Source organism: Ursus americanus, chromosome 26, assembly GCF_024610735.1.
Source record: "Ursus americanus isolate L20-20 chromosome 26, mUrsAme1.1.p, whole genome shotgun sequence".
In the NCBI taxonomy this organism is placed as follows: domain Eukaryota; kingdom Metazoa; phylum Chordata; class Mammalia; order Carnivora; family Ursidae; genus Ursus; species Ursus americanus.
Window position 1 is genome coordinate 24,003,362 of NC_142152.1, and position 14,429 is coordinate 24,017,790.

The window sequence follows — 14,429 nt, forward strand, 5'->3', positions numbered from 1 at the left end:
TTTAAGTGTTGATCAATCGCTTGTTGTTTTTCATCCATTTTGTTTCTTTTATATTTGACCAAGATCCTATATTACATTAGAAATTGTGAAGGTCTGAGTTCAGCTATGTAGGAAGTCCTTAGTTTTGTGGTAATGGTTTTGTTTTTTCACTTAAAAGTAATTATACCCAAGCTAAAGCTTAGTGCTTTGCTGACTCCCTTGGCATTTCATAAATCTAGTTAGTAGGGGATAGGAGGTTAATCGAGTTATTAGCCTTAAATGCTGTGGCATAAAATAAGACATTCCAATTGCTTGTGGGGAAATTACCCTGAGCCTAGTTAGTGTTTATGGAAGGTTCGGTAGATCAGTACTTGTCCTTTCTGTTTCTTAGTTTTAAGACATTATCCAGGGGCTCAATTGAGTCTTTGACATCACCCTCCCATTGATTTCAGTGGGCATTGTAAACGTAAAGTCAATAATCAATTAAGCCCCCTATGTGTTCTCATTCTTCTGAATTAAGTTTATGTGAGTTAAGTAGAGGTAAAAGTGTTGTCTTCCTTTCCCCTTTCCTTTGAGCTGAAATACCCAGGCAGCTCCTTACATGATTCCACGGGAACAATTCGAGGCTGTATGCACTGATGATGTTATCAGGCCAATTTTATGTGTTTTAGAAAGGCTACTAAGAACCGGGTTAGCATAACAGTCATATAGTTGTGTGTGCCCTAACATGTATACCTACGTGCACGCTCAAAAAAGAAAAAGCTTCTTCTCTACTGATATTAAAGCAATAACTCCTGGCACTTCACTCTACTCACTGAAAAGAAGATAAAAGGCAATATATATTTCTATTATGACTCTCTCTAGCTCAAGAGCAGATCTGTTTATGGTTGGTGAAAGGATAGTTCTGTCTGCCCAGGTCCTGGCAGACTTGTTCTGTTTCTGTCGTAATACATTCCGCTAACTCTGTAGGAAGCAGAGGAACAAATGGCTTTTTCTTCATAGGAGTGGCTGGTCCTGCAGTCTTTTTCAAGGCCAAATTTTTACTGACTTCGGGAGGATTTAATGTTACATAGGGATTCAGGGACTAAGCCATGGCAATTACCGGTTTTTGGCTTTTCCTCCTGCAGCAAACATACAAATAGGAGAACACTGTGTGAGTCTTAGCAAAAACTAAGAAAGCCAGAACTTCCAGAGAAGAGCAGGGTACAAGGCACAAAAGTCTTACAAGTGATTATGACTCTGACCATCATAGAATCTGTTGTCATTTTGGAAGATGTGGACAGCTGGAGCGTGCCCTCTCTAGCAGCCTCCTGTTAGAGTTTCTTTTCCTTTGTGATAATTGGATTTCATCTACATAGCTTTCCTTTTGCTTCCACCATGGCTATCAAGAGGAGTTCTAAATCTGTTGACATTCTTGGTCTTAAGGGTGTGTAAATGCAAACCATTAGAGAAAAGACAACAGACAAGCAGAATTGGATTAGACTGGGATGAGGGATCAAAAAGCTCTATATTTTTTGTAAAGATTAGCTAGAGGAAATAACTTTATGCCAAGGATGTTGAGCTTTTTTGTTCATACCAACTAGCCATAAGAACTTTGCCCCATGTATTGTGATGAGTACTGGATGTTATATGTAAGTGATGAATCACTAAATTCTCCTGAAACTAATATTATACTGTATGTTAACTAACTGGAACCTAAGTAAAAACTTGAAACTACAAAAAAAAAAAAATTAAAACCAAGAACTTGCCCTGGGCTCCATAAAAACTCAGTAGCCTGCCTTGTCTCCAATCCTTTTCTGATCTGAAGTATAGGTTACATCAAGCCTGTGTTAGGACTGGGGACCCAAGATTTAGGACAATTCCCAGACTTTGAAGACTTTGGGTGAGGAAGTTCAGTCTCAGAAGTTCTAATATGTCCTGTGTGATCCAGCTAATTTTCTCAGGTGAAGTGGGCTCATAAAAATTTGATCTGTGGGAGAAAAAAGAAGTGGGGAAGGCTGGATTTCATGTTTACCAGGCCAATCATGTGTGAAATCTTACAGCCTTTTCCAGATGATACTGTGTTCTGTCTTCCTTTGCTTTGATAGCCTTGATAGAACAGGGTTGTCCTAAAATTAGAGTCTTCCAGGAGAAATAAAATAAGCATAAAAACCTGGTGTAAAACCATCTGGTTATACAATAACCTACTGCTTCCTTCTTGAAGCATAAGCTAAGAAAACATTTGAGTAGTTCATTTCTGATTGACTTTGGTTCATGTTGATTTCAGATCAAAGGAAAACTGCAAAGTGCTTTCAGTGCTGCTTTTACCTGTGTGTGAATATAAACTAACAGTTTTTGAGTTGGCGTGGCCCTCCAATGCTCTAGCCTCCTGGAAGTAATCACTACGTCGATCTCTCTGATACTCCAGTTTGTTATAGAACTGCTGTGGATCACAGGGACTGGGTGGAATTACTCACAGCTATGGTGCCCAAGCATCAGGTCTTTACCCTATATTAACAAGAGTGTGTCTAAGGGAGCCTGGGTGGCTCAGTCATTTAAGCATCGACTCTTGGTTTCAGCTCATGTCATGGTCTCAGGGTCCTGAGATTGAGCCCTGCATCGGGTTCCCCTCTTAGGAGGGAGTCTCCTTCCCCTCCCTCCTCTCCCTCTGCCCCTCCCCACAATCATGCACACTCTCTCTCTCTCTAAAATAAATAAATAAATAAATAAATAAATAAATAAATAAATAAATAAATAAATAAATTCTTAAAAAATAAAAGGAGAAGAGTGTGTCTAGGTCCTTCCCTGAATATTAAAAAAAAAAGTTAAGATTGAGAAGGCAGGTGGGTGCATTGAGAAGACAGATGAGTACATTGAGAAAGCAGGTGGGTAAGTGGTAGTATCAAGTAAAGATAGGTGCTGAATAAATATTTATGGAATAAATTGGGAAACAAAATAGCTTTATAACATACCTTATCATCATTTAACAACCAGAAGTGGCATGGCTTACAGACAGTTTTCCCTCCAGAATGATCAGTGTATTTTGGACAATTTTAGTTTTTCTTCAGTGGTAAGGCTAGAGCAGTGATTAAATGCATGTACTGGAGTTGGGCTGCCTGGGTTTAAAACCTAGATCTTCTTCACATTAGCTAAGTCACTCTGAGCAAGTCACATGTGTTCTAGTTAACTATTGATATGAAACAAATTTTCCCATAACTAAGTGGCTTAAAATAACAACTGTGTCATTGGATCTCACGATTCTGTGGCTCAGAAATTTGGGCAGGGCTCAGCAAGGCAATTCTTCTGTCCCACAGGGAGTTGACTGGGGTCCCTCAGTGGCTGTTCTGGTCTGCAGAGTCTGGCTTCAGTCACACACCTTCTGTCTTGGTGGGTTAACTAGAAACACTGGACTCCACTGGGTCCATGTCCCTTTTCATGTAGTTTCTAGTTCATGGAGGTTCAGGGCTCCTAGAGAAAGTGTTTCCAGGTTTCAAAGTTTTGTAAAGGAAACATAAACCTCCCTTCTTGACGGGAAGATAGCAAGAATTTGTAACTAATGTAAGTCTACCACTTTGTAAAATTGGAGGGAAGGGTACTACTAGGGTAGTGCTTATACCGTGGGACTGCCGTATGATTAACTGAGTTAATATGTGTAAAATGCTTAAAACAGGTACATCTTGAAGAGTAAGATTAAATCTGCTTTAACCTTATTATTTTATTCTATCCCCAACATTTGGTATGCAAGTCAATACCCTCTCAAGCAAGAGTCTACCTCAGAAAATGGGGCTGCTTTTACTGACAGTAGTATCTGTAGTTCAGAGTGGGGCCCGGGAGGCTTGGGGGGGATAGGGATTTGAAGGAGGGTCAGGGTAGAATTTGGAGGCTGGAATCAGTCCCGGCAAATGAAAAGTTTCTAAGTTCTCAGGAATGGATTTCTCTGATAGCTCACTTCCCGTCTTTATTTTTTTCTTCCATTTTAAACCAACCTGGAGTTCTATGGGCCTCAGAGAATATGTTCTGTTATGAAATATATCTATGCACATGTTTTTAAGGTTACAGAGAAAAAGAATCCAGGATCCTTGCAATCGTGGAGCTTGACATTAGCAACCAATATGAGGTAGTGACGTACAAACGGTGGTGATGTGGGGAGGATGAGGGAATTGTACGGGATGGCTTGGCTGGATCTCATGAATGAGCTGGGAATGGAACTGGACCTTGTGGAATGAGTATAACTGGATAGATGGGGAAGAGAAACAAATCTCAGGTTGGCTAAATGTCAGAAACAATGTCAAAGTCAGGGATGATAATTCCTGAAAGAGATAGCCAAGTCCAACTAGAACAAAGAATGCATAGGGGAGATCTGTGAGAAGCAAGAGATCCAGATTCTGAGAGTCTTGGCCCCAAACTCCCCCAAATGGGAGAGGACCCAGAAAGGAGAAATGCATTGGATTCCCTGTGTGTCTCACTACCAGGGATTAGCCCAGCAATTAAGCAGGCATTTCTATTACAACTGCCCTCAGTGTTGGGATTACTATCATGACGGAAAAGTCCAACTCAGTCTATGTTCAAGTTCTTTGATCCCCATTCAGGAGAGAAGACAAAAGTGAGAAATAAAAGTCTTTTGTGGGGCGCCTGGGTGGCACAGCGGTTAAGCGTCTGCCTTCAGCTCAGGGCGTGATCCCGGCGTTGTGGGATCGAGCCCCACATCAGGCTCCTCTGCTATGAGCCTGCTTCTTCCTCTCCCACTCCCCCTGCTTGTGTTCCCTCTCTCGCTGACTGTCTCTATCTCTGTCGAATAAATAAATAAAATCTTAAAAAAAAAAAAAGTCTTTGGTAACTTGCAGTCACCAGGATCAAAATGTTCCTGTGAGGCAGGAGTGGGCCAAGAGGAAAATAGTTCCAAAAATAATGTGTATTCTCTTACCTTAAGTCTCCAGACCGAGTTGTTATCAGTAGAGAAAGAACTCAGTGTGTTCTGTGCAAATTGCCATTTGGAATCCTTTATAAGCTATTAGCAGGATACTGATCATGACCCACTTTTTCTGTGCTAGGCATTGGTGAAGTCACCTTGACCTTGACATTGGTCAGAGCTGCCGGTTACCAGAAAATCACAATGCTCAGCTGGATTGGAACTATCCTGATAAACAGTAGAAATGAAAGACTTAAGAGTTTTGTGAGATTTCACTCTTACCTCAAACTCATAAATTTGGCAGTTGAATGTGAACGGCTTCCAAAAATCCCAGAAGCAGGCCACTTTTTCAGGCTTTGTAACTGTATCTATGTGGAAATTCCTCCTGGTCTGCTTTCAGTTTTAGACTAGAACTAGTAAAAAACACACTTCAGCCTTGACATTGATTATTACAAAACAAAACAAAGAGCACACTTGTGATTAAATATATGATTTCATACAACATAATCCATGTAGAGTTCCGGTATGTGGGAGGGAAGAGGGTGCACTCTCAAGTCAGAATTCCTGGGCTGGACTCCAGTCACTTCCAGTTACTTAGCTGTGTATCTCTGGGCAAGTCAGTTAGCCTCTCTGAGCCTTGGTTTCATTCTTTGTAAAATTAAGTACTTTTCATGGTTGTGAGTAATAAATACAGGCATGCATAAAAAGAACCTAGGCCATGACCTACCCTGCAAGTTTTCACTAAATCCTAGACACTAGGAAACGGCTTCACAGCAAGAGGCTCTCTCAGAACTCACAGATCCTCATAAAGCTTAGACTTCCTGTGTGATTGGGTAGGCATGTTAACCTTAAAAATAAAACTCCGTTATTTTACCAGTAAACATGGGTTAATTGGGGAATACGAAATTACCGCAAAGTCATAGGCAAGTCTGGAGAACAAAGGAGAGGACAGCTCTTTTAGAGAGGAAAAGAGGAAATTGTTATAAGCAGTTTAAGTGTGTTGAAGTAAACTGAGCATTCAAAGTGTAGTGGCTTTTCATTGGCTGAGTTTGGCAGTCTGTCATTGACTGGGCTGTTGTGGGGGGCGGAGGAGGGACAGGAGAAGAAAGCCTTTCTTCCTCCTGCTGGGAGAGTAAAGTAGTAGCTATAGTAGTATCGACTTGCAAGGTCCCTCTCTTCCTGTTGGCTCTTCAGTTGACAAAGAGTGGCAGGGAATGACCTCCCTGTTCCATTTTAAACAAAGTTTCCCTTTTTAATTTTTCCAAGCACAGGAAGAACCATTTTGTCTACACCCACACAACCCCATGATCACCCAGGATTTCCTCTGAGGGTCCCAGATTGAACCAGAGCCCTGAACTCATCAATTAGAAGAGATTTCTGTGGGAAAATTCTTTCATTTTCTGAAGTGGGATTTGGCTTTGCTGAATGGTTATTACATACAAAGGGTTCTATTGGGGTCAAGTGTATGAAATTGCCATTTTCATAGATTGAAATGGTCAAATATCAGGAATTTCGTATGGTTCAACAAAACACATAACCCACACATTCACAGCGTGTTGTTACCAATGGCTTTTTTGGGACCGTCTAGAGTGCCAAATGTTCTCAAGGTTCTTTGAATAATCCAGCTGTCTGGGATTGGGATACAAGATAAATTTATCTTCCTCATCCCCAAAACCATGCTTTAACAGGAAGTTGATCATGTTGTATCAAGAATCGTTGTACTTACTCAAGGAATTATCCCCTCTGGGCCGCTCCACATTTTCCTTGCTGCCACCAGCCTGACAGAAGTGAGATGAGGAGTCCACACAGTTTCTAAGCCCTCACTTTTACCACTAGACAACAGAGCCTCTAGGGAAAGTTTATTTTTAGGATCAGGGCTCAACTAATATTGATTAACAGCCTTACATAATGTGCAGCTCCAGGGCTGGTGCCTTTCCTGCCAAACCTCATAACTGGGTAAGGCACTGAAGATTTGTCAGTCTAATTAGACTTTAGCTGCCAGCCAAGAAATATCTTCTATCTCCTCCTTACCCTCATGCAGGTACTTTCTTTTCCCCTCTCAGAGAATAATTTGGGGGGGAAGGAAATTGGACTCTAATTGTCTTGTTAGCTGATAAGACTTCAGTGACATTTCTGTCCGGAATTACATCGTTTTCATGGAGAAGAAGAGAGGGAGGGAGAGCTTGATGGGTTTACCTACCTCTTAAAGATCTCTAGGTTGGCAGTACCAATAGGCCAGAGAAGACAATATAGTGCCATTTCTTTTGGTCCCTGTTTAAGACTTTAATTTCGGTGAATGGGATCAGCACCTCCCAAAGCTGAGATTAGTCCCTTAAAGGGTCCTCTGAGAAGGTCCTCATCTGCAAATGAAGATGCAGTCTGCAAATTGCTACAAGTTGTAGAGATGCCCCTGTAATTAGATTGTAATATTCATAGGATGGAGTGTCCACCAGAACCACTGATAATGTGCTGGAACTTACTTTGAGCCATCTGAACAGCTGGGAGAGAAGTGGGGTTCAGCTCTTGACTGCTCACTGTGGAGGTCCCCAAATGTTTCTAATACTCCAGATGGTTTTACCAACCACCCGACCTACTACCTGGCCAAGCCTGAAACCAAAATCCTTATTGTGTGATGTGTAGATCTCCTCCTTGCTCTCTGTCTGGCTATACTTTCTGCCACACTCCTCCAGGTACACAGGTCTTCTTGATCTTCCTTGAACATAGGTCCCAGATAAAGGAGAGGTGAGTAAGGGTTGTACAGTTGCAAAATTGGATCCTGTCTGTATTTAAAATGTTATTTTGCTTATCGTGGAATATTTTTGCTTGATAATGACTCCAAAATATTGTAATAAAATATTATGTGTCTTGAATAAATGATTTTGGGGGCACTCCCTTAAATATGACACCTTAGCTGAGTGCCTCATCGGTGCCAGCCCTGCTTCAACATACCAAGCCCATCTGTCTTTTCACTGGCCATTTTCCCTGCCTGAAGCAGCTCTTCCCAGCCATTTGCAAAACCCACTCGCTTACATCATTCAAGTTTCTGCCCATGTGGCACCTTATAGAGAAGCCCTCCTTGACCATCCTCTACCCCCCACCTTGTTGTCTGCTGTAACAGCTATCTCTACCTTACATTATATCCCATATTTAACTGTGTTGCCTCTACTTAGTGGTATGTAAGTTCCCGGATGGCAAGATCTTTATCTCAGGCACCATCGGAGCTCCGTAGCACAGAGTAAACCCTCAGTCAGTATTGGTCAAGACATGCAAATCTACCGGCACCTTCTCAGGGGTACACACACCTCTTAATGCTTACAAGCCGGATCTTACTGCCAAGCACCTTGTCCACCACAGGCCACTCCCTGATGAGCCTCACCAGCGGCTATGGTCATTAACAGTGGTTTTGCTGCCCTTTTTTGCCTTACGAATAGAGTCCCAGGGGCACCTGGGTGGCGCAGTCAGTTAAGCATCCAACTCTTGTTTTCAGCTCAGGTCATGATCTCAGGGTTGTGAGATCGAGCCACTTGTCAAGCTCCTCGCTGGATGTGGAACCTACTTAAGATTCTCTCCCTCCCTCTCTCTCTGCCCCTCCCCCCATCCAAAAAAAAGAAGAAGAATAAAGAGTCCCACAGACCACGCCTTGTGTCTGGTGGGCAAAATTGTCCTTGTTCACTTCTGGTCTTAAATTCTCTTTCCTTAGGGTTTGTCTGTCATCATAATAACAAGGGCTGCTTGTAGCACTTAGAGTTTTCAGGATACTTTTGGAAATGTAATATCACCCACTTTCCCTCTCCAATTTCTTCTTATTCCTTTTCCAAATTACTTAATTCTTAATTCTCCTTATCTTTAAATTTAGGCAGATAAAGATGATTTTTAATGACCCACTGCTTCTATTCATTGGTATGGATAGAAAATTAACTTGAGGCTCATTTACCTGGTTATCTGCGTGTGGATAGGTTTGTGGGAATCGTCTATCTACTTTGTTACCTCTTTTGTTTTTGTCTCATGACTGAGTATGTTCTAGGAACCCATTTATTCCCGGGCATGACCCTATGCTTCAGCTGGCTCCATAGTTACCTGTCTTCATAATCTTTTGAAAGAACATTGATGGAAGATACTATGAGAAGCCGCTACTCTGATAGCAAGGACAATCCCTATGCAGTTCCTCACTCGACAGTGAGGGCCTGGCATGGTGTCTGCCACCAAGACGGGCTCAGCAACGTTTGTTGAAGAAAAGGAAAATGTATGAAATGAATGAATGCTTATCTGTAGAGGGAAGAGGCAGAGAAAGGGGTCAATATTATTCATGTTCAAGGCAGACAAAGACTGCCACAGGGAACCACACTGGTAGGAAGGAAAGAGTGCATTGAAGCTGGCGTTAGGAGACTTCCTTCATGGATAAAGAGTGAGTAAAACCAAGACTCTAGACAGACCTTCATTTATCAGCTGTGGGATTTCAACTGCGTTGCTTTACAGAACTTAGTTTCATCATTTGAAATACGGAGATTATAACAGCAACATCATGGGTGGGTTAAGATAAGAAAGTCAAGGGCTTAAACTGGCGTGACCTAATAAAAGGTTGTTGATGTTTTCTAATCCAGGTCTCCTTAGCATCTACATTTTATTTTTTCTTCTGTTACTAATTAACCATTTGGCCTAAGACATGGCAATTAACGCCCTTAGGTCGCCACTCTTTCCTTGTCTAACAAGTGTAAGGATAGAGTCACATTCTTTTCCAATGTTTTCAACAGTGTCTACTATGGTACCTTGCACGTACAGTGACAGCTGATGGGTGAATAAATCAACTAGAGGAAAGACGAGGAAAGTTGAGGAGAGGAGAAGAACAAGCAGAAATACTCTGTAATAACATCGCTGTAACAACATTCTACTCATTTCATGGATGGGATGGCTAAGATTGAGAGAAATTAATACAATATCTTTGATATAATTAAAATTACAAAACAAACAATGATGCTTTTCATATCTGCCCTCTTTGCCGAGAAAGTTCAGAAGGGGTTCCACAATGCCCACCCCGTGTAGAAGATAAACTACTTAATGTCTCTTGAGTTGTCAAAAAGAATCAATGATTCCAGTTTAAACTGAGGTTCAAGAATTGGTTCAATTTTTTTTTTCTTAAAACACAACCCTTTATTTCTATTTATATATGGCAAGGAAGTGACTTCAAGTAGCAATCATTGCTAGCCAGGCTTCAAGACGGATATTTCCATTCTGTCTTTGACAAGGCAGTAGGAGGGGTGGGATGTGCTTTCATACCTTTCTGGTGCATGTTTGAATGATTGTAAAAATTAGAAACACACTGAAGCTGTTATGACAGCCCTGCCTTTTGAAACCTTCTAATTAAGGCCTTGGGTTGTCTAGAGAGCTAGTTCTGTTAGCTAAATGGAGAATGTGAGGTTCTCCTTGGTTTTCTCATCATGCAGGGATGAGATGGCTGGGGAGGTAAACGCACACCGTATCTGTGGTGGCTAGCAGTCACTGAGAGAGTGGCTTGATAGAAATTTGATTGACTTGTGTATATAATGCAGCCTCTTCTCTCTCTCATCCCATCTGGGTTTGTGTGTGTGCATGTGTATGTGTGAAGAAAGAAAGGGAGGGTGCTCATGGGTTTGCATGTGTTAGCTAGAATAGTGCTTCGTAAATTGTTAGGTGTACACAGATCCCCTGGGTGACCTTAAAGCACGGATTCGGATTCCGTTCTGGGGCGGGGCGTAAGATGCTGCATTTCTAGCTAGCTCCCAGCTGACGTCCTGTTGTAGTACGTGGACCTTATTTTGTGGAGCAGGGGTCTCGTAGATACTTCCAGTTTCCTGCTAAGCAGTTGTAACGTCTGTTTAGCGCCCTCTCCCAAACAGTGTCCCCAAACTTCATTCAGGGATCTTCCAAAACAGGAACTGCTAACCCAAACCATTCCGTAAGGGAGAGAATGGATACGCAGTTGAGGATTAACAAAGAACACTGTATGCCATCAGACAGGCCTGGGTCCACTGTCCCCTCCTCCTGTCCCTTACTCTGCTACATGCCCCCGAGGCAGATGGAAGAAAAAAATAGGTAGAATTTAACTTGTCATAATATTTATCCCCCTTTCTGAGAGGTGACCTCTGATGAAAGCAGAAGGACGTGAATGATTTTAATCCGCAGTAACAATGGGGAACCAGTCCTGACCATCTTGAGCAGTATAAATATATAAAATGACAGATTTTTCTCCTCTGCCTCTCCACTTTCTCCTTCCAGATACTGAGAGAGACACATTCATGCACCCACAACTCGCACTATAATGCACAATGAAATTTCACCCAGCCTTTATCTCAGAGCTGCTGTTCTGATGATTAATGCCCCACTGGCTGGGAAGCTATTCCTCCGAAGAAAGACAAGGAGAAAGAAAGAAACATGAAATATATCTCTGAGGCCATTTCTCATTATTATTATTATTATTATCATTATTAGCTCCTTACTGCCCTATCTATTCTGCTTGGCAAGGGGGAGCGGATGACATTTGAAAACCGATTTCATGGGGGAGAAATGAGCAAGGGCAAGGTAGAAATAGACACTTTATGCTAAAGAGAACTGACCTGGATGGGGTTTTGTTGTTGTTACCATTTATTTCTGGTTTTGTTTGTTTATTTTATTTTTGTTGTGTTATTTTAAAGCCAAACATCATAGATGCCTCCATCTGTGTCTTCTGTATTCCCCCCGCTGGCATTCATTTTTGCATGTGTTCTTTTGTCTTTATTGAGTCTCTGTCTACAAGAATCAATATGATATGACGTATGCAAATGTTATTCCTGACCACTTATGCAAAAAGACTGGACAGAATAATTTCATTGCTCTGTAACTCTCATAATATAATTGCCTCCATATCCTGGCTGATTTCAAGTTTTTGAAAGGATTATTTAAAAAAAAAATAATGCTCTCCGTGTAGGTATTGTGTAAGCCACAGTGTCAGATTCTCTCCTGTTTCTCATTCAAAGAAAGGGTGATTGCTAGGTAATTTCTGGCTCCGTTTTTTAGGAGGACTACACAACAATGGTCTTTGTTGGGAAGATGGGACCATAGTAAAAGCATTATCACAACACATGTGTCTACTGATAAAGTGGCAAATTCATTAACCTAGACAGAAAGTACTATAATCTGATTTAGAAAATGCTGTATTTCCGGACTTGAGTTTATGCAGAAGTGGAATTTATAGCTGCGGTGCCACACGTAACTTCAATTTTAGTTGGATTTTGTATTCAGTTAACAAGTGCTTGAGTAAATTAAGTGCCTACTGTGGGCTAGGTCCTATTCTAGGCACTCAGGTTGTAGAAACACAAAACAGACAAAGACTGTCTTTCCTCATGGGGCATTTAGTCTATTACACAAACATTGGGCATGGGAAGAGTCCAGGCTTTGGGGAAACAAAGAATGAATCTATTTCCGCCTTGATGTTCTGGTAGGGCTTTTAAGTATTTTCTGAATCTGAGCTCATTTTTTAAGTCTGTTTTCTACCGAAACTGTAGCTCGCTCATCTGCTATTATAGTTACAGCGGCAAGAGGCAGCAGCCACCTGTATTTCTACGGGTCGGCTCTCAGAATAAGGTCTTTAATTTCCGCTCAGAAAAGTCAAGTGTCAAATTTAAACAACGTCTCTTTTTTGGCTAACAAGTTGGCAGTAGTAAAACCACATTACCATAAAACGATTGCATTTGAAACAAATTTTCATCTCAAGGACTAGGTGTACGATGTTTATTGCAAGTATTTTGTGTATTGGCTTGAGGTTGTAGTTTCGTGGAATGTTGATATTGGGAGCATCTCAGAGATTGTCCAGCTGTTCAGCCCACACGACTGATTGAGCTTTAGAGATGCACCAACTTGGTTTCAAGTTCTCATTTCATCATTAAAAGCTGTATATCCAGGGGCAAGTTGCTTGCCCATCTTTTTAAATTTAAACAATAAGCATGTATTAATTTGATGGTTTAATTTAATTTTTATCTAATGCATCTACTTTAAAAACAAACAAAAAAAGAAAAGAAAAGAAAAGAAGCAGACAACAAGAGAACGTACAGAAGTCTCTTCCCCATCTCCCTGTGCCTGTAGTCCTACTCTACACTGGCAACCCTCTTAGATGCTTTTTCAGACATTTATCTACATATTTCTAATAATATGCTTAAATTTCTTGACTTTTTCAGTTAAATATTAACTAATATCTTCTGACTCTGGAAGAAAAGGATTGCATTTTCTCACCCTCTCCGTTTTCCAGCTCACACGCACTTCCTCACCTTCAATTTCCCCATAAAATTCTGTCACATTTTGATTGAATCAGGGTTCTGAGTTTACATTTTTATGACTTTTGTTTATTGAGGAAAAATGTAAAATCATACATGCACTCATTTATTCCACAAATATTCCCTGGGTGCTTAGAATGTGCCAGGCACTATTCTAGGAACTGAGGGTTCAAGCAGTGGGAGAAAAAATGGAATAAATGTCCACTCCTGATATTTCCTTTCTCCTGCAACTCTTTATTCATAAATACCCTCATTTTCTCGTTAGCTTATTTTTTTTTATCCACCTATCAGTGCTATAGCCAACACAGCTATGAAAATTCTCTCAACATAAACACACGGGTAGTGTTTTCGTTTTCTTCAGATGAACACCCAGCAGTGGAATTGCTGGCTCGTATGATGGTTCTCTTTTTAATTTTTTGAGGTACCTCCATACTGTTTTCCAGAGTGGCTCGCTAATTTACACTCCTGCCAACAGTGCAGGAGAGTTCCCTTTTCCCCACATCCTCTCCAACACACATTATTTCTTTTCTTGTTAATTCTAGCCATTCTGACAGGTGTGAAGTGATACCTCATTGCGGTTTTGATTTGCATTTCCCTGATCATTAGATGCTGAGCATCTTTTCATGTGCCTGTTGGCCACCTGTAGGTCTTCTTTTGAAAAATATCTTCTTGGATCCTCTGCCCATTTTTCAATGAGATTGTTTATTTGATTGTTTTATATTGAATGTTATGAGTTCTTTATATATTTTAGATGTTAAGCCCTTCTTGGATATATCATCTGCAAATATCTTCTCGCATTCAGTAGGTTGCCTTTTCATTTTGTTGCTGTTTTCCTTTGCTGTGCAAAAGCCTTTTGGTGTGTTATAGTCCCATTTGTTTGTTTTTGCTTTTATCATCCTTGCCTGAGGAGCAGATCCAAGCTGTCACTACAACCCGTGTCGAAGGGCTTTCTGCCTGTTTTCTTCTAGGACTTTTATGGTTTCAGGTCTTAGTCTTTAATTCATTGAGTTTAGTTTTGGGTATAGTATTAAAAAAAAGTGGTCCAGTAATTCCGCTTTTAGGTATTTATCCCAAGAAAACAAAAACACTAGTTTGAAAGATGAATGTACTCTTAGGTTCATCACCGTGTTACTTAGAGTACCCAAGATATAGGAGCAACGTAAGTGTCCATCGATAGATGAATAGATAAAATGGTGTGTGTGTGTGTGTGTGTGTATGTGTATACACACACCACAGTTTCTTTATATACTTACATATATACATCCATCCATCCAATGGAA

At 40.9% G+C, this 14,429-nt stretch overlaps 1 protein-coding gene across 2 annotated transcripts in view; it reads left to right on the forward strand.

The window, feature by feature from the left end:
* The window catches only part of NRXN3 (neurexin 3), a 1,516,445-nt gene that overhangs the window by 1,375,046 nt on the left and 126,970 nt on the right, over nt 1–14,429 (forward strand). The window lies entirely within an intron of this gene.